The sequence below is a fragment of the Peromyscus eremicus genome, chromosome 7 (assembly GCF_949786415.1).
Source record: "Peromyscus eremicus chromosome 7, PerEre_H2_v1, whole genome shotgun sequence".
Taxonomy (NCBI): domain Eukaryota; kingdom Metazoa; phylum Chordata; class Mammalia; order Rodentia; family Cricetidae; genus Peromyscus; species Peromyscus eremicus.
In genome coordinates this window covers 53,196,221-53,217,763 of record NC_081422.1, presented here as the reverse complement: position 1 = coordinate 53,217,763, position 21,543 = coordinate 53,196,221, and the positions used below count along the sequence as shown (strand labels likewise).

At 43.0% G+C, this 21,543-nt stretch overlaps 1 protein-coding gene across 2 annotated transcripts in view; it reads left to right on the top strand.

Moving 5' to 3' along the window:
• Window positions 1-21,543, top strand: part of Rec114 (REC114 meiotic recombination protein) — a 108,652-nt gene that overhangs the window by 9,343 nt on the left and 77,766 nt on the right. The window lies entirely within an intron of this gene.

The following is a 21,543-nucleotide window of genomic DNA, read 5'->3' as shown; positions in this document are numbered from 1 at the left end:
TGTGTCCTCTTACCATATAAAAGGAAAATGAATAGCTGAGCTTAGTTGGCAGTTAGTTAACATGCTCTGACTCTGATGACTTACTTCTGAGTCTGTGGTTGGAACTCAGAAGGCATTTGTAATGACAGTGCTGTTTTCCATGTGTTCCTCAAAGATAGGTGTGCTGGACACCAGTCTCTAGTGTGACAGAGGTCTAGAGCATGGTAATTAGCACCATCCTCAGAAGGGATTGATGCTGGTCTCAGAGCATGGATTAGTTCTCCTGAGAACTGAAGGTCATTGCCCTGTGTATCCCGTGCCTTCTATACTTGGCCATGTTTCCTTTCTGCTTCTGCACTGTGTTATAATATGAGCAGGGAGCCTCACCAGAGGGGAGCCCCACCAGAATCCAGGCTTACTGAGCCACTTAATCTTAGACTTTGAGCCTCCAAAACCATGAGCTAGAGGAACCTGTTTATAAAGTTCCCAGTCTCGGGAATTTCATTATACCAACAGAAAGTGGATTAGTAGAAGTAACAAAATTAACTGTTACTTAGTGTGTAAATACTGTATGCTCATACCTGGCCTGGTGCCTGGCTAGTGCTCCATAAAGTTTTACTGAATGGGTGAATCAAAGCTAAGCATTCTGCTGAGCATCTAACCTCACAATGTCCTTTAGTCTTCGAAAATTCTATAAGCAGGGCTTTTAAGCTTTTTCTGCTCCCAGCCCTTTGTGACCAAGTCATTTTTGTGTGACTTTGGGTACGTAAGTATATAAAATAGATATAGAAATCCAGCGTTCACTGATGATAATCACAATACATTACTTATTTTGAAACAACTCTTTGGTTGTGCCTGTTTAATTTTACATGTAGAGTTGAATGTTAGCACATTTTTAATTGTAGGATGTAGAGCATCATTGGTGGGTTTTAGAGTTGGTATTTTGCTTTTCTAATTGTCGTGATGAGAATGCTGCTTCATATCAGTAAGTAGCACAAGATGGCCGAAGCATGTTTAAGGCCATTTCAAAACGTGTTGGAAATTCGGTTCTAGTCCCAAGCCAAAATTCATTTAACTAACTTTTCTTTAACAATTTTTGTGGAACCCAAGCCAGCAACTCCAATATCAACTTTCAAAGATTTACTTATTTTCTATACATATGTGTGCCTGCATCTATGTAGGTGCACCACACGAATGGTGTGTCCATGGAGGCCAAAGGGCATCAGTTCCTCTGGAATTGGAGTTATAGACAGTTATGAGATGCCATGTGGGTGCTGGGAATCAAACTCAGGTCCTCTGTAAGAACAGTCAGAAATCTTAACTCCAGAGCCCCCTCTCCAGCCCTCAAACAGCAATTAATTTTTAAAATTAAGCCTCCCAAGCCAACAGCAGTTTTAAAAACCAAACATTCTAACACAGTATAAACTAGAGGTATACCAAGGACTGACAGTGGAAAAGTACTAAAGGTAATTGTTTCCCCTACTAAACCATAGTTCTCTAAGAACAGAAGACTTTGTATGTACAGTAAAGACTCCACAATTCATAACACACAGTAGTCTCAAATCCTAGCCAGGGTATTTCAAGCAGTGTTCATTGGTGTGTGGCATAAGTACACGTGGAGGGCAAAGTGTCCATGTTGTGTGTTCAGTAATAAGGCTGCATTCAATGAAGTCCCATCATGCAACATAGAATCATTTCTTGGCTGTTGGTGTTCAAAAACATTCTGCTGTTGGTAGATTTTTTTTTCACTACCTCCACATTCAGTTAGGGACCATGACCCACAGTTAACAAGCTATCCAAAAGTTTGCATGGTAGTGAGTACTATTTCTATTTTACAGATGAAAAATTATACTTGTAAATGCTAAGGCTAAGATTTGACTCTAGGTCTACCTGACTCCAATAATGTCTTTTACAAAGGGGTAGTTGTTGGTGCTATCCAAACATACTATAATTTCACTTGGCCTGTGTTAAGTTACATGTGCCTGGGATGTGACTGGTTTGGGGCAGTGAAATGGGAGCATAATTGACAGGTCATGGGCAGAAGCTTGAAGAGCCAGAGTCTGATTGCTTTTCCTTTTTCCTTTGGCACGCTTGCCAGGGCTGTAAGAGTGGCAGGCAGTGTGAGCTAGAGTAAGAAAACAGGAAGGGGTGGGCAGTGAGTGAGAAACATGTCTTTGGAGTTCTGGAGGAATGTCAGTGCCTGTGGGGTGCTCTAGCACATCCTGGCTGACACAGAAGTATTCCACGCTTGTGGTGCTGCCTAAGTGGAGCATATGCTACACTCGCTGTAGGTTGCCTCGGATTTTGAGAAAGGATCTTTTAAGTGATGTTCCAACATTTTTTTCTTATGACAAAATCATTACTTGTTCCGAAAAATCTAGTGTATAAATACATATTTCTACCTTGGGGTCAGACTTTGTTCTCTTTCTTCAAAAACAAAAGCTTAATTTTGTACAGCAGACATAGTTTCCATGGAGGCCACGGCTTGTTTGCATAACATTATTTAAGGTGGAATTTATCTGGACAGATACAGCGAAGAAGAGTATTTTCAGCTTGGTGGTTTAAGGAGTCTTAGAAGTTACAGTTTAAGAGGGAGGGCCACAAGTACTAAAAACTCCTCAGTTTGGGTTTTTTTTCCCCCTACCCACCACACACTGTAAAGCTCTGTTAGAGACGGCTAAAGGCTGCGACTCTGAGATGACTGGCCAGCTGAACCCAGCTGCCTGCTTATGTGGACCCCAGGGGTCTTCTCAGTTCCCAGTGATAGCGCTGCTCCCGAGACCTGCTTTAAAACCTTTAATTCCTATTTAGAAATAGACTTTGGGTGTTGGAACTGCTAGGTGCTGCCTTGGCCCTATTAATGGGTCGAAGATACAAGAGGAAAATGTGAGAGTTACCAACACCTCAGTGTGCCAGTGGGAAGGACCACTTTCTAGTCTAGTTGGTGTTTGGTGGTAGTGGCGGTGGCGGTTTTGTTTGTTTGGGTCTTGGTTTTTGGGTTTTTTTTGTGTTTGTTTGTTTTTGAGACAGAGTCTCGTTATGTAATAGAAGCTGTCCTCTAACTCATAATCCTTCTCAGCTTCCCAAGTGTTGTGATTACAGGCATGCAACCCCATACCTGCTTTAGTTGATGGTTTTTTTTGTTTTTGTTTTTTTTGTAGGATTTGTTAGTCTGTGAAGATTTTCTTACGTTTTGTGGTGTGTGTTCATGTATGTGTGTACGTTCCCATAAGGGATCCCGAAAGCTTGCCACCTTATGTTCTGAGGCAGGGTCTCTAGCTGAACAACTCTGCTTATCTGGCTAACCAACTTGCTTTGGTGATTCTGTGTCCTCCCTTCTCTGCTCTGGGATTACAGGTGCAATGCCGTGCATACCCAGCTTCAGTGTGGCTCTGGGATTACAGGTGCAGTGCCCTGCATACCCAGCTTTGGTGTGGTTATATTCCGTAACAAAAGTGACGTCAGTGCTCGATTCTTCCTCTTACTTTGTCACTTAAAAAAATGGGTTCGGGGCTGGAGAAATGGCTCAGTAGTTAAGAGCACTGGCTGTTCTTCCAGAGGTCCTGAGTTCAGTTCCCAGCAACCACATGGTGGCTCACAACCATCCATAATGAGATCTGGTGCCCTCTTCTGGCCTGCAAGCATGCATGTAGGCAGAACACTGTATACATAATAAATAAATCAATCTTTAAAAAAAAAAAAAAATGGGTTCCCTAGAATCCTCAAGTGCTAAGTTGTTCTTGTGTTTAACTGGGCACTTTGAAGATCTTTCCCAATGCCTGGGATTTAGGAATTTCCCTCGGATGTGTCTAGTTCTTGATTCTTTTTTCTTGTTTAGTCAGTGCCTTCTCTGGATCTGTTCCCCACCCTGTCACCAGCATTTGTTCTTCTGACTGAATCTTTGTCCCCTGCATCTTATACCGTCACTCATGATTTCTTCCCCTTTGTGTTTTCCCCTGCAGTTCTATGTATTTCCCCTTCTTCACCATTAATTTGGCCTCACCGTCCAGGTAATTCTTCAGTTACCTACTGACTGTTTCTTTCCATGAAGCATAGTTTTAACTCCAAGACTCTACTGAATGTTTTTAGTAATAATTACTTGTGTTCAGGCTCTTGGTCTCCTTGAACTGGTTTGCTCCTCTGGGGTGTCCTTATTTGGGGTTTTCTCCCCCCCCCCAGTATATTAACTGTACAGTAATAATGGGTTTCATCCTCCTGCGGAGGAGTAGGGAGTACTTGTTGGAGCCTAGGAAGTGGATGGAACTTGAGAGCACACTGTCCGGTGCTGTTCTTCTGTAGGGCAAGGCTTGCCCAGGCGCTGCAATATCGTCCTTTCCCAGGGTTTCATGCTCAGTCTCACCACTTCCCTTCTGGAGAAGAAAGCATTTTGCTGTTCCTTTATCTGGCCCCAGAGGCCTCTGCCCACTCTTCAGAACCACTTGAGTGCTGATCTTAATCGTGCTCCAGGAAGGTGATTGGTCTTGGATTGCACTGGGAAAAGGAAGACCACAGGGTAGAATCTAGCTACCATTCTCCCTCCTGAACCCTGGAGAAGCTTTTAAATTAGACATTTTAAAACTGTATGAACTTATATAGAGTTTTAAAATGAGGGATTGTAGCAGTTCTCTGAAAAGTGCAGGCTCACACCTGTAATCCTAGCACTTAAGAGGCTGAGGCAGCAGGATTGCTGTGAGTTTAAGGCCAACTTGGCATCCTCTCCTGATACCTGGCTAACTCTCTCATCTCCTTATTCATGCCTTTTATTTATTTATTTATTTATTTATTTATTTATTTATTTATTCATTTATTTATTCATTTATTCATTTAGTGTGTGTGTGTGTGTGTGTGTGTGTGTGTGTGTGTGTGTGTGTGTACACATATGAGTGCAGGTGCTCCCAGAGGCCAGAGGCATTTGGGTACCCTAGAGCGAGTTATGGGTGATTGTGAGCCACCTGATGTGGTTCCCAGGAATCCAACTGGAGCCCCCTTTCAGCTTCTGTTCGTGCTGACACTCACGTCCTTTCTGGTCTTCTCGTTTCCTTTGCTCTGTTCCTCTTCCTAGCTCTTAGCATTATCTTACAAACTAGACAATTCTTTGCTGTGTTCAGCATTGTACCCAGGATATTTGATACCCAGAATGGATCATTTTTGATACTTTCCTTCCCCAAGGGATGAAATCATTTTCAGGAATGAATATGAAATTAATTGTGTATTCCTTTATCATGCCAGCTGGAGATTTTTTAGTTGTATTATAGTCATGCCAGTTAAGTAACAAGAAAGTGCACGTCACAGTACACGGCAGTAAGAAGCTCGTAGCCATGGCGGCAGTGTGCTTCGTTGTTGGCAGCTACTTGAACCCCGATCCCTGGTCACAGGCTGATAGAGTTTACATAATTATTTGCGTGGTAATGAATAGAATTATTATTTAGTAAAACTATAGATCTCTAAAAGCTACAATTTAGGCAACTATTCATAAAATCACATTTTCCCCTCTATTTTTAAAACATTTAGAAAATTAAAAACATTTATTTGTGTGTGTGTATGTGTATGCATGTACAACCATGATGTGTACGTAGAGGTCAGAGGACAATTTTGTGGAGTCCATCCTCTCCATCCTCTTTTTATCTGGGCTTCAGGGGTCAGACTTTTATGGAAGATTCCTTTACCCCTAAGCTATCTTGATGGCCCAGTAGTTAGTGGTTTTAAAAAAATATATTTTTCTGGGCATGATGGCTCATACCTGTAATCTCAGCACTTGGAAGGTTGAAGCAGGAGGATTGCTATGGGTTTGAGACCAGCCTGGTCTACAGAATGAGATAAATTTATTTCAGTGTTAAAGATAATGTTCAAATTTAGTAAAATATTGAATTGAAAATTATATTTAACCAAAGATGTTACATCTTACTATTTATATTTCATTTCAGTGTTTTGAATTTTTAACCACAGAGAAAAATACCATTAAGGTCCCCTAAAATGAGAATTTGACCATCACTGTGCTGTCTTGGTTCATTGTGAGACAGACTACCTTTCAAATGTAGAAGTGATTAGTGAGTACCACAGAGCTAGAGAGTCTTTGGGAGAGATTTGCAAAATTTTGGAAAAAAATTGTGGGCTAACTGCAAACCTAGAGAAAAAATATATAGAAAAGTTTGGTATATTATGTATACATAAAATTTACATAGATAATAGATGATGTCATTAATCATCATAAAACATATGAAATCTGTAATTAAAAGTTACAAATCTGGGGGCTGGTTAGATGACTCAGAGGTTAAGAACACTTAGTATTACTGCAGAAGACCTGAATTCAGTTCCGAGACCCACATCAGGTTTCTCACCAGCTGTAATTACAGCTCCAGGAGGTCTGACACCCTCTCCTGGCATCTGTGGGCATGCACACATGGATGGCAAACACACATAAGTAAAAAAAATGTATATGAAAAACTTTTTAAAAAGTAACAAACTTAATTAAAATGTAAACAGTATACATGATACTGCTCATGGTGGAGAGAAGCATAAGGAGCCGCATGAAATCAGAACAGTCTATAATGAACTGCATTGTGTCCCCGACTGCTGTGACTCCACAGCTCCCTCCTGCTGCTCTGTGGTGAGCTCAGGTAGCGCCAGCATCCACTTTAAACACAGTGTGAAGCTGATCATCTCAGTGTGAGCAGTCCATCTGTCAGGAAATTGTCTATCACAATAAAAGTGATACGTCAGTTCCCACACATTTTTCACATGAGAAATAGGATTTTCTCAGTAAAAAGTGATTTCTCAGGTTGTCCCACATAAACAGCTATGTGTGGCTTACAAAATATGTGTTATCTAACTGTTGATGTCATGGGGAAGGCTTCTGGTCAACACAGACTGGCAGAAGTTAAGTCTGAAGGACTTGGAATTACAGGCAGAGTTTAGTCAGCAGCCGAGAGCAGGACTCAGAGGGGCCTGAGCAGCTCGACCCCAGCACAGTCACCTTCGCCTCTCCTGAGACCCGGTAGCTGTTCTTGGCAGGGCTACATCAAGCTTGGTTCTGTATGCAGAGCAAGAAGCAGTGGTCTCACAGCAGCTGAGCCTGTGTGCAGAGACAAGCAGGCCACGGGGAATGGTAAAATGGTTCCGTGTGAGAAATGGATATGGTTTCATCAATAGGAAGGATACCGAGGGAGATGTATTTGTACACCGAGCTGCCATGAAGAGTAGCCCCAGGAAGTACCTTTACAGCATAGGAGATGCAGAGGATGGAGTGTGATATTGCTGGGGGAAAAAACAGTATGGAAGCAGCAAATGAGACAGGCCCTGATGGAGCTCTGGTTGGTGACAATGAACTTGCACCAGACCATGGCCATTGCCAGTGCTATCTATACATGCGAAGGGGTGTTCTACGTAGTTACTGGCAGGATTACCAGATATAGAAAAAAACGAAGGACTCAGTGCATTTTCAAGGCCAGGCCAACAACTTTACCCTTCTTTAGGTAAAATCCCACCTTGCCAACCCTGGGAGTGTTGATCATAGTATTGCAACCCTCTTGTGAAGGCAAAGTGAGGGAGGCTCCTGATAAGCACAGGACAGGGGTCCTCTAGGGGCACTCCGCACCAAAAAGGGATAGGCCCAGAGGACAGCAGCAGAGAGGTTAAAGGAAGTGTAGACAGAAGGCACCTCTGACTTCCCTTAACCCTCATTCAAAGGCTAACAGCATTTAGGGCTTAGACCAACAAAGGATACATTTATCCCGGATGTGGATAAGAATTGATGACTCATAGTAGCAATAAAACCAGGTGGATTACTCAGTTTGAGTATTTGTCAATTCCCTATAGACAAAGCCCTCCCTGTTGCCTACCCCTGGGATGGACTGCTCCCCTACCTACCCTTAGCACGTCTCGAGTTACACTCCTTTGTCTCTGTTTGTCTACTTGCTGTACAGGTCTATGCCACAGAGCACCATGAGGGCAGGTGCTTGTTTTGTTCAGTGATGTTCCCCATCTTGAATAATGCTTGGCATCTAAGGGATTTTTAGCAAATATCTGTTGAATGAAGAGATGAATGAATGAAGCTTAAGGTCAGGGGCTTTCCTGATTTTTTTCTTTCCCAATAATTTATAAGAAGGGTCTGTATGTGGTGAGTACCTTGTTAATGTTAACTGGTTTATTTAAATGCTTAGATGGTGACCAGAGAGATGGCTCAGTGGATAAGTGTCTCCTGCTCTTGCAGAGGTTTGGTTCCCAGCATTCACATGGTGGCTCACAACTACCTGTAATTGTAGTTTCAAGGGATCTAACACTCTCTTCTGACCATCATGTGATCATGCACACATGTGCATGTATTTACACTCATGTATACATACCTACCCATAAAATAAATATTTAAAAACATTCAAATGCTTGATACATGTTCCATGTACTTTAGACTCTTACGTATCTGTATGAATTTTAGAATTGGTGGAATGTCTACAAAATTAGGAATTAATTTTTATTTTATTTTATTTTTTTGAGACAGGGTTTCTCTGTGTAGTTTTGTGCCTTTCCTGGATCTTGCTCTGTAGACCAGGCTGGCCTCGAACGCACAAAGATCCGCCTGCCTCTGCCTCCCAAGTGCTGGGATTAAAGGCATGCGCCACCACCGCCCGGCAGAATTAATTTTTAAATATTTATTATTATGTGTGTTGTGTGTATATGTGTGAGAGTACTGTCCTGTGCATACCACAGCACATGAATAGAGGTCAAAGGACAATTTTGGGGAGGAGTCGGTTCTCTCTATCTACCTTTACATGTGTTCCGGGGATCAAACTCAGATCATCAGGCTTGTGCAGCAAGTGCTTTTACCTGCTGAGCCACTTCCCAGGCTCAGACTTTTCATTTGGATTGGCTAGATCAGTCTGAGAAGACCTGTCCTATTCCGGTTTCCTATCGTGGTTGTAACAAACTCCCACAAATGTAATGGCCTAAAACAGCATAATATGGCTTATAGCTCTGCAGGTCAGAAATCTAAAAGTGATATTTTATGGAGCTAGATTTAATGTGAGGAAGACTGAATTCTGTGTGGAGGCTCCAGGAAGGATCCATATTTGCCTGCACTCTGTGCCTGGCTTCTACCTTCACAGCAGTAGTCACAATATCCTTCCTCCGGCTGCCACCCTCTTTCCCTCAATGACAGGCGCGATTGCACTGGCCCACTTGGATAATCCAGGATAATCTCCCTATCTCAAGGTACTTAATCACATTAGCAAAGTCCCTTTTGCTGTGTGAGATAACATTCACAGGTTCTAGGCATTAGGACATGGACACCTTTAGCTATTAGCCTGCCTACCAGCCTTTTAATAATACTAAATCTTTCTATCCATGAGGAAAGCTCTCTCCATGTATTTATGATTTAAGTTTATCTCAACTTGTAATGTGCCATTCTTTCACAGATTTTGCCATTTATCCCTAAGTGGTTTATATTTTTGATGATATTATAAAGTTTGGTGCTTTTAAAACCAAATTCCAGTTTTTTACTTACCACATTAGTTACTTTCCTTCTTTCTGTGACGGACCACCTGACAAGAACCAATTCAAGGGATGGAGGACTTATTCTGGCTACAGTTGATGGGGCTACACAGTTCCCTGGGAACTGTGGCTGGGATGGGGCGGGGGCATGCTGGCAAGAGCCTCAAGTGGCTGGGCACTTAGTGTCCACAGTGAGGAACCAGAAAACACATGAGAAGTGGGTCTGGGCTACTAAAACTCAAAGCCTATTCCTAGTGACCTGTCTCTTCCAGCAGCACCAGTTAGAGACCAAATATTCAAATGAATATGCCTGTGGGAAATAGTGTACATCCAAACCACAGCAACTGGTGTGCATATAAATATAATTTGTTTTTATATGTTATCTTGGTAAATGCAACCTTTCAAAATCCACTTATTCTGTTAAAGTCGATTGGATTTTCTGCATAGACTATCATTGTCTGTGATTAAATGTGGTTTTAATTTTCCTTTACAGTCTGAGGGCTTTTTGTTTCTTCTCTTTCACAGCAATTACACCTCCCTAGTAAAGAACGTGGACTAATGAGTGGATTGTTCCTCTTGTTTCTTAGGTAATGTTGTTACCAGGAAGTGCCATATTAACTGTCAGCTTCATACAGATGCCCTGTCATCTGGAAAGTTCCATCTAGTTTTTAGTTTTCTGGATTTTTAAAATCAGGACCAGGTGATGGGGTTTGCTTCATGCTTCTCTGCAGTCTCAGTTACTGACCACACAGCTTTGTGTCGTGTTAGCTTGGTGTAGGACATGGAGTTCAGACTACTTTATTTCTCTTTTAGTTTCTTATTTTGTTCAGATGCTCTTTAGTTCTAAAATATTTGAGCAGTTTTTCAGCACCTGTTACTAATTTTTTTTTTTTTTTTTACTTAACTGTGCCCGGAGAATATTCTTTGATTTGTTTTTCATGGACATATATCCATTTAATGGGATATAGTGTGATGCTTTGGTAAATATACATGATAAAATCAATCAGAGTATTTATTATATCAGTGCAAACATTTATCAGTTCTTTTTAGTGAGAACTTAAATTTAAATCCCTTCTTGTAGATATTGAAAATTTCAATACAGTATTAACTGTAGTCACTTTGTCCTTGCCCTGTCTTGCCGGGGGTTGAGCCCAGGACCCAGCACATGCCAGGTGAGTATTCCACCACTGAGCTACATCCCCAAGAACTTAGTTCTTTTTTGAGGTTGGCTAGTGTTTCCTTGTGTATACAACCACATTTTCTTCATCCATTCACCCCTGGTGAACAGCCAGGCTGCCATAAAGAGTGTTGCTGTGAACAGGAACGAGCGCCGTCTCTTTGACAAGACTGATTTCCTTTCCTTTGGGTGTGTACCCAGTTGTGGGATTGCTGGATCATTGCTGGAGTTCTAATTTTAGTTCTTTGAGGAACATGCTCACTTTTTCTGACAACGAATGCACTTACTCACATTTGCACCAAAAGGATGTTTCCTTCTCCTCATCTCCAGCAGCTTTGTTCTTTTGTCATAGCCGTTCTTTTTCCTTCTTTCTTTTTGGTATTTATTTATTTGTTTGTTTTTACATCCTGACCAGAGTTTCCCTCCTCTCCTACATTTCTCTTTAGATGTGCTCTTTGCAGACGGTTCCCTCTTAGTCTAATAGTACGTAGTAGACTAATAGTTACGTAGTTACATTTGCCTATCCTGCTTTTGTTGTCTGTGCTTGTAGGTCCTTATTCTAGAACTCTTTGTTCTCGTGAGTGTGTGTGTGTGTGTGTGTGTGTGAGAGAGAGAGAGAGAGAGAGAGAGAGAGAGAGAGAGAGAGAGAGAGAGAGAGAGATTGTATGTACATGTTTGGGTGTGTACCTGGTATTTGTGTGACTAGGCTAACATGTGTGGTGTGTACCTGGTATTTGTGTGACTAGGCTAACATGTGTGGTGTGTACCTGGTATTTGTGTGACTAGGCTAACATGTGTGGTGTGTACCTGGTATTTGTGTGACTAGGCTAACATGTGTGGTGTGTACCTGGTATTTGTGTGACTAGGCTAACATGTGTGGTGTGTACCTGGCATTTGTGTGACTAGGCTAACATGTGTGGTGTGTACCTGATATTTGTGTGACTAGGCTAACATGTGTGGTGTGTACCTGGTATTTGTGTGACTAGGCTAACGTGTGGTATGTACCTGGTATTTGTGTGACTAGGCTAACATGTGTGATGTGTACCTGGTATTTGTGTGACTAGGCTAACAGCCTGCAAGTTCTGTCACTTGCAGCACTGAGGTTATAGTTGTGTGCCCAGCCATGCGTGGTTTTCATGTGGGTTCTGGGGATTTGAACCCATGTCCTCATACTCGCACGGCAAATGCTCTTATCCACTGAACCATCTACTCAGCCCCATAGAACATCTCTTATGTTTTTCTCTTAGTAGTTTCATAGTTGTGGGTTTTATATTTAAGACTTTAATCCATGTTGTATGCCTTCTTTTGTTTAGTAAAGTTTTATTTTTCCATCAGTGCCGTTGACTAGACTTGTTAATATGTCTTTTTTGTCAGCTAGGGCATCTCTACCATTGTGGATAGTGAGCACTGACTGTCTACTGGAGAGACTATCCTTTCCCTGGAGTGCTGCTGGTAGTATAGTTAAACCCGTTGACTCTAAGTGTGCAGGCTTCTTCCTGTGTTCTTGTACTTCCCCCTTGGCCTGTGTCTGTTTGGTGCCACCACGCTGTGTGTGTCACTGTGGCTGTGAGGTAGGTGGTATGATGCCGCTAGCTTGGTTCTTTGTACTTCGGGTTAGTGTGTTTGATGTGGACTGCGCTGCATCTGGGGGTTGTTTAGGCAGCATGGACACTTAGACAACGTTAATGCTCCCGGTGCATGCACATGGGATGCCTTTGCACTGGTTTATGCGTCTTTATCTCCGTGCACCAGTACTTCCTAGTTTTCAGTGTGGAGCTCTTCCATTCCCTTGTTTAAACATACTCCCAAACAGTCTGTTTTTCTGGCTATTTAAGTGGATTGTTTTCTTTATTCCATGTTTAGTTTGTTGTTAGTGTATAGAAATATTACTAATTTTTATGAACTAATTTTGCATCATAACTTTATTGTGCATATTAATTCTAACAGTTTTGGTGAAGTCTAAATTTATAAAATCATATTCTATGGCCCAGAATAGTTTGTCTTGGTGAATGTTCCATACATTCTTAAAGAGTGTATTTTGTGCTGATGTTGGGGTACTATAGATTGTGAGGTACTAAATGTCAGTCAGGCCATGTTGGTTGGGGTGTCTTCCAGTCTACTATATACTTGGTAATTTCTATGAACTTTTTTTAATAACATAATTCTTTACTGATTCTTTGGTAATTTCACATCATGTACCCCAACCTTGCTCACCTCCCAGTACCTCCATATCCAACCCTCATCCCTACAGCTCTTCCCCAAAAGAATCCCCCCCAAAAAAAGTTAATTCAAAACAAAACAAAAAAAACCTACTTCAGTCCTCCATCTTTCCCATCTCTCCAACACCTCTTCATCCATCCTAGTGGCATTGGGAGCTGTGGGGTGTCACACCGTACACCCTTTTGTCTACTAGCCTCACCTGCAAATGTCCATTGCAATGAGTCATTGGTCTGGCTCAAGGCCTCTGGCCCCTGTTACACCATTATCACTGAAACTCCTCTTGGATATCTTGCCATTGCCCCAAGTCATGAAGGTCCTGCGGCTGTTACTCCTCAGGACCACTCCTTCCAGGAGCTCCAGAAGTCATAGATGGAGTAGATGTTGGGTAGGCCAATCTAAGGCCCGGGATGTGGGCCTGGGTGATAGCTGAGTTGGTCATTCCAGGACACTGGGACTGCCCCCCTCCAGCAAAGGGGCAGAGCCAACTCTCCTACACCCATACCATCAGGGCCACTCTCCCACACCTGTGGTGATGGGTGGGACCACCTCTCCCACTGCAGTGCCCAGCGAGGGCCAGAGCCAGTTATCCTGGGGCCAGTGAAGGGTGGGACTGGCTCAGTGTGGCACTCAGATATCAACACATATGGTTCCTATGGCCACCTGTGGTACCACAGGCCATGGACATCAACGCAGACCCCAGTTGCAGCAGGACCATGGACCCAGACATGGCCCTTAGCAGCAGCTCGGGCCTGGACGTCACCATGGCCCAGGTAGCAACACAGATCACCAGTATGGCCCTAGTGGCCGCATGGCCCTTGGACACCCACATGGTCTCAGATGGCTGACCAGACCCTGGGCATCCTTGTGGCCTTTGGTGGCAACATGGGTCATAGATGTCAACACAGATCCTGGCTGTGGTAGGACCACTGACCCAGACATTGGCCCAGATGTTTCCCTGGCTCTAGGTGGCAAGCAGGCCACCAACATCAGCCTGTTTCTCACCACCCCCGCCTCTTCAGTTCCACCCCTTTCCACAGCACACGAACCATCTGCTTCTTTTCTCCCCTTTCTCCACCGTATATTTGCTCATCATAGTGGGACCTACCCACCTACCACAGTCCTACCACAAGGACTGTGAGAATCCAGGCTGGCCTATGGGTGTCTTTCACCAGCGTGGGCCAAGCGGCCCAACAGACTTGTTTATTAGTTATTGAAAGTAGAGTATTGAAATATAGCTTGATATAATCATAGACTTGTTTAGTTCTTTCTTATTGCTTCATGCATTTTTAGCTGTTATTGAAAGCATAGGTAGTTAGGATGATTATGTTTCTTGATTAATTGACTACTTATCAATATTAAATGATCTTTACATATTTTTAATATTCTAATCAGATATTATTGTAATCATTGCAACTTTCTTGTGGCTAGCATTAGTATAGGATGTTTTCACCAACCCCCTCCCTCAAGGCTCAGGGATCTATACAAAAAAGGAGGCAGAAAAATTATAAGAGCCAGCGGTGATGGATGATTGAAAGTCAACAGTGTCTTCCAGACATAACATGGCTGATGCACATATGAACTCACAGAGACTGTGGCAACACACACAGGACCTGCATAGGTACCAGCCAGGTGGGGGAGTGGGCATGGAGGGCAGAGGGAAAATCAGTTTTCTCCAGTAGAGTTTCATTGTGTCTATCAACCAACCGTACTTCAGGACAGATCCCATATCCAGGAATAGTTAGTTGGCCAACACAAAACAAACTCAATGCTTGCTGGTTTTGTGGCCTTTTTGTTTCATTTTGCTTTGTTTTGACTTTTTTGTCGTCTGCACCCACCCACCCAGACAGGGTTTCTCTGTGTAGCCCTAGGTGTGTGGGAACTCACTCTGTAGACCAGGCTAGCCTCAAACTCAGAGATCCACCTGCCTCTGCCTCCTGAGTGCTGGGATTAAAGGCTTGCATGATATCACCTGGCCTTTTTGATGTTTTTGTCTTAGTGGTCTGTGCTGGATAGTTTTATGTCAACTTGACACAAACTAAAGTCATCAAAGAGGAGGGAACGAAAATACTCCATAAATTGGGCTGTAGGCAAGCCTGTAGGGCATTTTCTTAATTAGTGATTGATGGAGGAGGACCCAGACCTTTGTGGGTGGTGACATCCTTGGGTTGGTGGTCCTGGGTTCTATTAGAAAGCAGGCTGAGAAAGCCACGAGGAGCAAGCCAGTAAGCTGCATCTCTTCATGGTCTTTGCATCAGCTCCTGCCTCCAGGTTCCTGCCCTGCTTGAGTTCCTATCTTGATAATGAACAGTGATATAGAAGTGTAAGTGAAATTAACCCTTTCCTCTCCAAGTTGCTTTTGGTCATGGTATTTCATCACATCAATAGTAGCCCCAACTAAGACCAGTTGGTACCAGGATCATGACAGACCTGACCATGTTATTTTGGGGAGGATTGTGGAAGGACTTTGGAGCTTTGGGCTAGAAAAACCATGGAGTGGTCAATGTTTGATGAGCTTTTCTGTGGGAACTTGGAAGATAAGAACATTGAAAGCAATGCAAATGATAGAGGCCGGGCTTGTGGAGTTCTAGAGCAGTGGCTCTCAACTTTTCTAACGCTGAGACCCTTTAGTACAATTCCTCATGCTATGGTGGCCCCAACCATAAAATTATTTTCATTTCTCCTCCTCAACTGTAATTTTGCTACTGTTATGAATCATAATTGTAGTATCTGTGTTTTCCAGTGGTCTTAGGTGACCCCTGTGAAAGGGCCGTTTGGCCCCAGAGGAGTCATGACCCAGATTGAGAACTGCTGTGCTAGAGGGCCATTGAGAGTAATTTAAAGACTCAGTCAGGGCTGTTTCCTAATTTGGTTGAGAATCTGTGGTTTTGTTCACCTGGGGCTGAAGAATCAGCTGTGTTTAACAAGAGATCAGAACCACTGAAGTAAAACCTTTGCTTTACTGGGACAATTTGATGCTAGTCAGCTGGAGCTGAGAAATTAGTGGAGATTTAAAAAAGGCAAGCATTGAGGTGAAATCTGGGAGTGTCTCTTCAGAGGCACACAAAGTTGTACCTCACACTGGCCAGCCAAACTTGGTAGACGTAAGAGTTACCCAGGTGGAACTGGTTTTGAAGGCATGAAGAGGGCATGAAAAGCAGCTGAGGCTTGGCGCTGTGAGAGGCCAGGAGAGGCCATTGGAGACAGTGCAGCCTCAGTAGCAGTTGAAGCCCTAGGATTTCGGGGCCGTGGAGAAGAACTGAGGCTTGGCACCGTGAAGAGAGTCCAGGAGAGGCTATTGGCGAAAGTGCTACCCAGTTGCAGCAGAGACCCCAGCATTTTGGAGATGTCAGAACTATGGGACAGCCACCAAGAACAGCAGCGATGGTAGAGTGGAGCCGACTGAGGCCCAGAAGACGAGCTGTGTGTGCTGCAGAGGGCAGAGCCGGAGGAGTGACCCAGGCCTCTTGGGGGGAGTCCTGAAGATTGTGACTTCCAGACACTGGACTTTGAGTGATTTACACTTTGGAGTTTGGTTTTGCTTTGATCTGATTGTGGCTGTGTCCTGGTACTTCTCTCTTGAAGTAAGGAAGTATTTAATTTTTTGTTTGTTTTGTTTTGTTTACAGGAGCTCACAGTTGAGAGATTTTTGAGGGGGCACGGTTTGAGACAGTTTCTCTGTGTAGCTTTGGAGCCTTTTCTGGAACTCACTCTGTAGCCCAGGCTGGCCTCGAACTCACAGAGATCCGCCTGCCTCTCGAATGCTGGGATTAAAGGCGTGTGCCACCACCACCCAGCTTGAGAGACTAAATTGTTTAAGAAATTTGGGGTTTTAAAAGAGACTTTGGATTTTTAAAGAGACTGAATTTTAAAGTGTTTTATTTGTCAAGACTGTGGGAGTTAAGTTTGTAAAACGTTTTATATTGTGATGTTGATAGTAATGTGTGATCTTGGAAATGAACAAGAAAGGAAAGGTGGTTTATCAGTCATGTGTTTGTGTGTCAGGTTGACAAGGGGTCAATTGTTCTGGATGGTTTATGTCAACTTGACACAAGCTAAAGTCATCTCAGAGGAGAAAACCTCAATTAAGAAACTGCCTTCATTTGGACTTGAGTTTTGTGCATGGTGACAGATATGGATCTATTTGTAATCTTTTACATATTGACATCCAGTTATGCCAGCACCAGTTGTTGAGGATACTTTTTTTTCCATTGTATAGTTTTGGCTTCTTTGTCAAAAATCAGGTGTTCATATGTGCGTGGATTAATGTCAGGGTCTTCAATTCGATTCCATTGGTCTGTGTGTCGGTTTTTATACCAGTACCAAGCTGTTTTTATTACTGTAGCTCTATAGTAGAGCTTGAGGTCAGGAATGGTGATGCCTCCAGAGGTTGCTTTATTATACAACCTAGATGCCCGTCAACTGAAGAGTGATTAAGAAAATGTGGCACATATACACAATGGAGTACTAGTCAGCAGAGAAAAACAATGACAGCATGAAATTTGCAGACAAATGGATGGAACTAGAAAATATCCTGAGTGAGGTAACCCAAACCCAGAAGGACAAACATGGTGTACTCACTCATAAGTGGATACTAGATATAAAGCAAAGAACAATCAGACTGCAACCCACAGAACTAGGGAGGCTACATAGCAGGGGGGACCCTAGGAAGACTGTGGCTTATAATAAGTTTTGGTTTTACTCAATCACTGGGCAAGCCTCAGAGAAACATTTCACTATTAGGATAAGAATTTGTACTGTATCAAGCTGATAATAGAAAAAAAAAATGAAAACTGCCTCCATTAGATGGGGCTGTACGCAAGCCTGTAGGGTATTTTCTTAATTAGTGATTGAGAGGGGAAGGCCCAGACCATTGTGGGTGGTGCCATCCCTGAGCTGGTGGTCCTAGGTTCTATAAGAAAGCAGAAATCCACAGCCAAACACTAGGTAGAGCCAGGGGAACCCCCACAGAAGAGGGGGAGAAAAGATTGTAGGAGCCAGAGGGATCAAGGACACCATGAGAACATGGCCCACAGAATCAATTAAGTAGGGCTCATAGGGGCTCACAGAGACTGACGACCATAACAGATCCTCTACGGGTTTGAGCTAGGTCCTCTACATAATACGTTGTGGTTATGTAGCTTCGTGTTCTTGTGGGACTCCTAACAGTGAGAACAGGGAGTCTGACTCTTTTGCCTGTGCTTGGACCCTTTTTTTCCTACTAGGTTGCTTCTCCCAGCCTTGATATGTGCCTAGTTTTATTGTAATCTGTTAGGCCATGTTCGGTTGATCCCTTGGAGACCTGTTTTTTTTTTTTTTTTTTTTAGGAGATAGGATCTGGGAGAGAGGGGAGGTGGGGAGGAGCACTGGGAGGAGTGGATCTGGGAGAGAGGGGAGGTGGGGAGGAGCACTGGGAGGAGTGGATCTGGGAGAGAGGGGAGGTGGGGAGGAGCACTGGGAGGAGTGGATCTGGGAGAGAGGGGAGGTGGGGAGGAGCATTGGGAGGAGTGGATCTGGGAGAGAGGGGAGGTGGGGAGGAGCACTGGGAGGAGTGGATCTGGGGGGAGGGGAGGTGGGGAGGAGCACTGGGAGGAGTGGATCTGGGGGGAGGGGAGGTGGGGAGGAGCACTGGGAGGAGTGGATCTGGGGGGAGGGGAGGTGGGGAGGAGCACTGGGAGGAGTGGATCTGGGGGGGAGGGAAGGGGGAGGAGCACTAGGAGGATTGGAGGGAGGAGAAACTGTGGTCAGGATGTGATGTATGAGAGAATTTTAAAAAAGAAAAGCTGAGAAAGCCATGAGAGCAAGCCGGTAAGCAGGACCCCTCCATGGCTTCTTCATCATCTCCCGCTTCCAGGTTCATGCCCTAACTTCCTTGATGATGAACAATGATTTGGAAGTGTAAGCCAGACAAACCCTCTCTTCCTCAAGTTGCTTTTGGTTATGATGCTCATCACAGCAATAGTAACTCTGAATAAGACATGATCTTTTGCTTGTTTGATTTTGTGTGTGTGTGTGTGTGTGTGTGTGTATTTTGTTTTTTGAAAGAGAACAAGAAGAACAAAGTTGATTAGGTAGGGAGATGGGAGGGATTTGGGTGGAATTGAAGAAGAGGAAAACGTGATCAACATATATCGTATAAAAAGTATTTTTAATATAATCTAACAGCTTCTGCCTCTAATTGGAATGTTTGAATCATTTACATTTATTGTGGTTATTGATAGAGTTAAGTTTGTCATTTGCTATTTGTTATGTATTTATTTATTTATTTGGCCCATCCATTCCTTATTTTTTTTTAAAATATTTTTGGAGACAGGTTCTCACTGTATAGCCCTTGGTTGACCTCAACTAAGTGAGTAGTCGAGGCTGGTTTCAGACTCCCGGAGATATGTGTGTCTCTGCCTCCCAAGAGCTGGGATTAAAGACACGCACCACTACTTCTGGCTTACATTTAAATTTTATTTTTACTACATTTATTGATGTGCATGATGGGGTGGAGGCACTCGGGAGGTTGTACCACATTGTGTGTGTGGTATCAAACACCTTGTAGGAGTCAGTTCTCTTCGCCATGTGGGTTCTGGGCATTGAACTCAGGTGTCTTCCATCTTGGCTGCAAGTGTCTTTACCTACTGAGCCATCCCATAGTCTTCTTTTTTCTCCTTAGTCTTCCTTCATTTGGAATTAGTATTCTTTGTAATGTCAGTTATTAGCTTTTAATGACTTGTGAATAAGGAATTCCGATGTAATCCCCCAGGTGATTAATATTTCCAGTATTCCCGTTTTCATCTGATCTCATTGTCCTGCCTGAAGGACGGCCGTTAACATTTTTCCCCGTAGTGCAGTTCTAATGATGAATTCTTTCTGAAAACATTTCTGTTTCCTTTGAAAATGGTGCATTTTAATATAGTACTTTCTTTGGGAATTTCAAACTCATTTTTTCAGTGTGCTAAGTTTCAGGCAAATCCTAGACATTAGGATATATAAGATACTTAGCAGTGATGCATCTCAGTCTTCCTGGAGGATAAAACTTGCTCCAGGTAGACATCTAACAATAAGTAACAATAGAATAGTTTTTAAAAATGCAGTAAGAGCTATGGAGATAAAGCTGGGAAGGGGGATGGAGTGGGGGGAGCACTGAAGCGGAGAAGAGAGCGTGCAGGAGTCCAGGAGAGATCCCCAGCTAGCACAACCCTGAAAACATGGAGGGCTGTAATTCTAAACATGCACAACAGGTCGGGGCAGAGAGCAGAGAGAAGCAGAGAGGCAGTGAGGGTTTGGAATGGGGGAGTCACTGAAGGCCTTTGAGCTAGAAATTCAAAAATTGAGTATTTACAGGATCGCTGTGGCTACTTCCCTGGATGGAAATAGACTGTATTGGAGAAGGAAGCGAGAGCAGAAATGAAGCCAGTCAGGAGGCTGTTAGAGTAGTGGAGCTGGCAGTGATGAGGACAGCCAGCCAGACCTGAGAAGAATCGTCTGCTTCTGGGTGTTTTGACATGGAGGATTTACTGATGGATTGGATTTGGATATTCGCAAAAGGAGCGGTGGGTGATTCTGTGGTTTTCCCCTGAAGAACTGGAAGGATAATGTTTTATGAGGCAGGAAAACTGGGAGTCAGAGTGCATCATGTAATGTAGTGAGAAGGTAAATTTGAGGGATCTGTGACACTTTTGTATAGAGATGTTGCCTGAGCAATTGTAGGCAAAAAGTTGGGAGCAGAGAGAAATCTAAACAGACTCTTCCAGCAGACCATAGTCATCACTTGAAAAAGTAGTTTAGAAGGAAATGGCATCTTTAAAATGAACATTCCTATCTAACAAGAGACTAACAAGATTGTTCATAACAGTGTACTTTGCACAAAAACTATGCTTGGGGGAAAAATCACTAATAGAAATGCAAAAAAAATGATGGCATAGTTGTAGAGTGATATTCTACAGTAATGAAAATGTGTGTATATGTCTACTCACTGCCATGTCCCTGTGTGCACATACAGCAACATTGATGAAGCCAAACATAAAAACTATGTAAATTGGGGCTCAGGAGATGGCTTAGTAGTTAAGAGCACTTACTACTCTTCCAGAGGACCCAAGTCCACACCCCAGCGTCCACATTAGGTAGCATACAGTTGCCTGTAACTCGAGCTCCAGGGGAACTGGACAGGGTTTACAATATCCCTCTTGACATCTGAAATGTTTGCTTTTGAAGTGTGGGATTTACAATGAATTAGAATTCAGGAAATTGTGAATTTAATTATATAACTGAAATTCTGAAACCTACATAAGAAACTGTAAAGTAGAAATTGCAAGACCTTATAGAAAGAAATATTCCTAGCTAGAGTTATTTGTATGTTAATTATTTAATCTTGAAGCAGTAAAGTTTGCTATACAAAGTTGTTTACAGTGTTATTTGTTTTTTTGTTTTTTAATCATTCAGTCCCTTAAGACCCGATTGATTCTCTCTCTTCGGTGTGTTTGATCATGTCTTCCCTGACACTTTGGTTTAAGTGCCTCAGTTTTCTCTCCATAACTCAGAAGTCTGGAAAAGTATACCAAGTAAATCTAACAAAATAATCTACAATGGGTATAAATCCAAGGCCTTTTATTTAGGCTCAAGATGGGGAAAGGAAGACTGGGATTCACCAACATAAGGTGGTGATTTCAGATCACACTCTGCAGTGGGACTACCCCTGA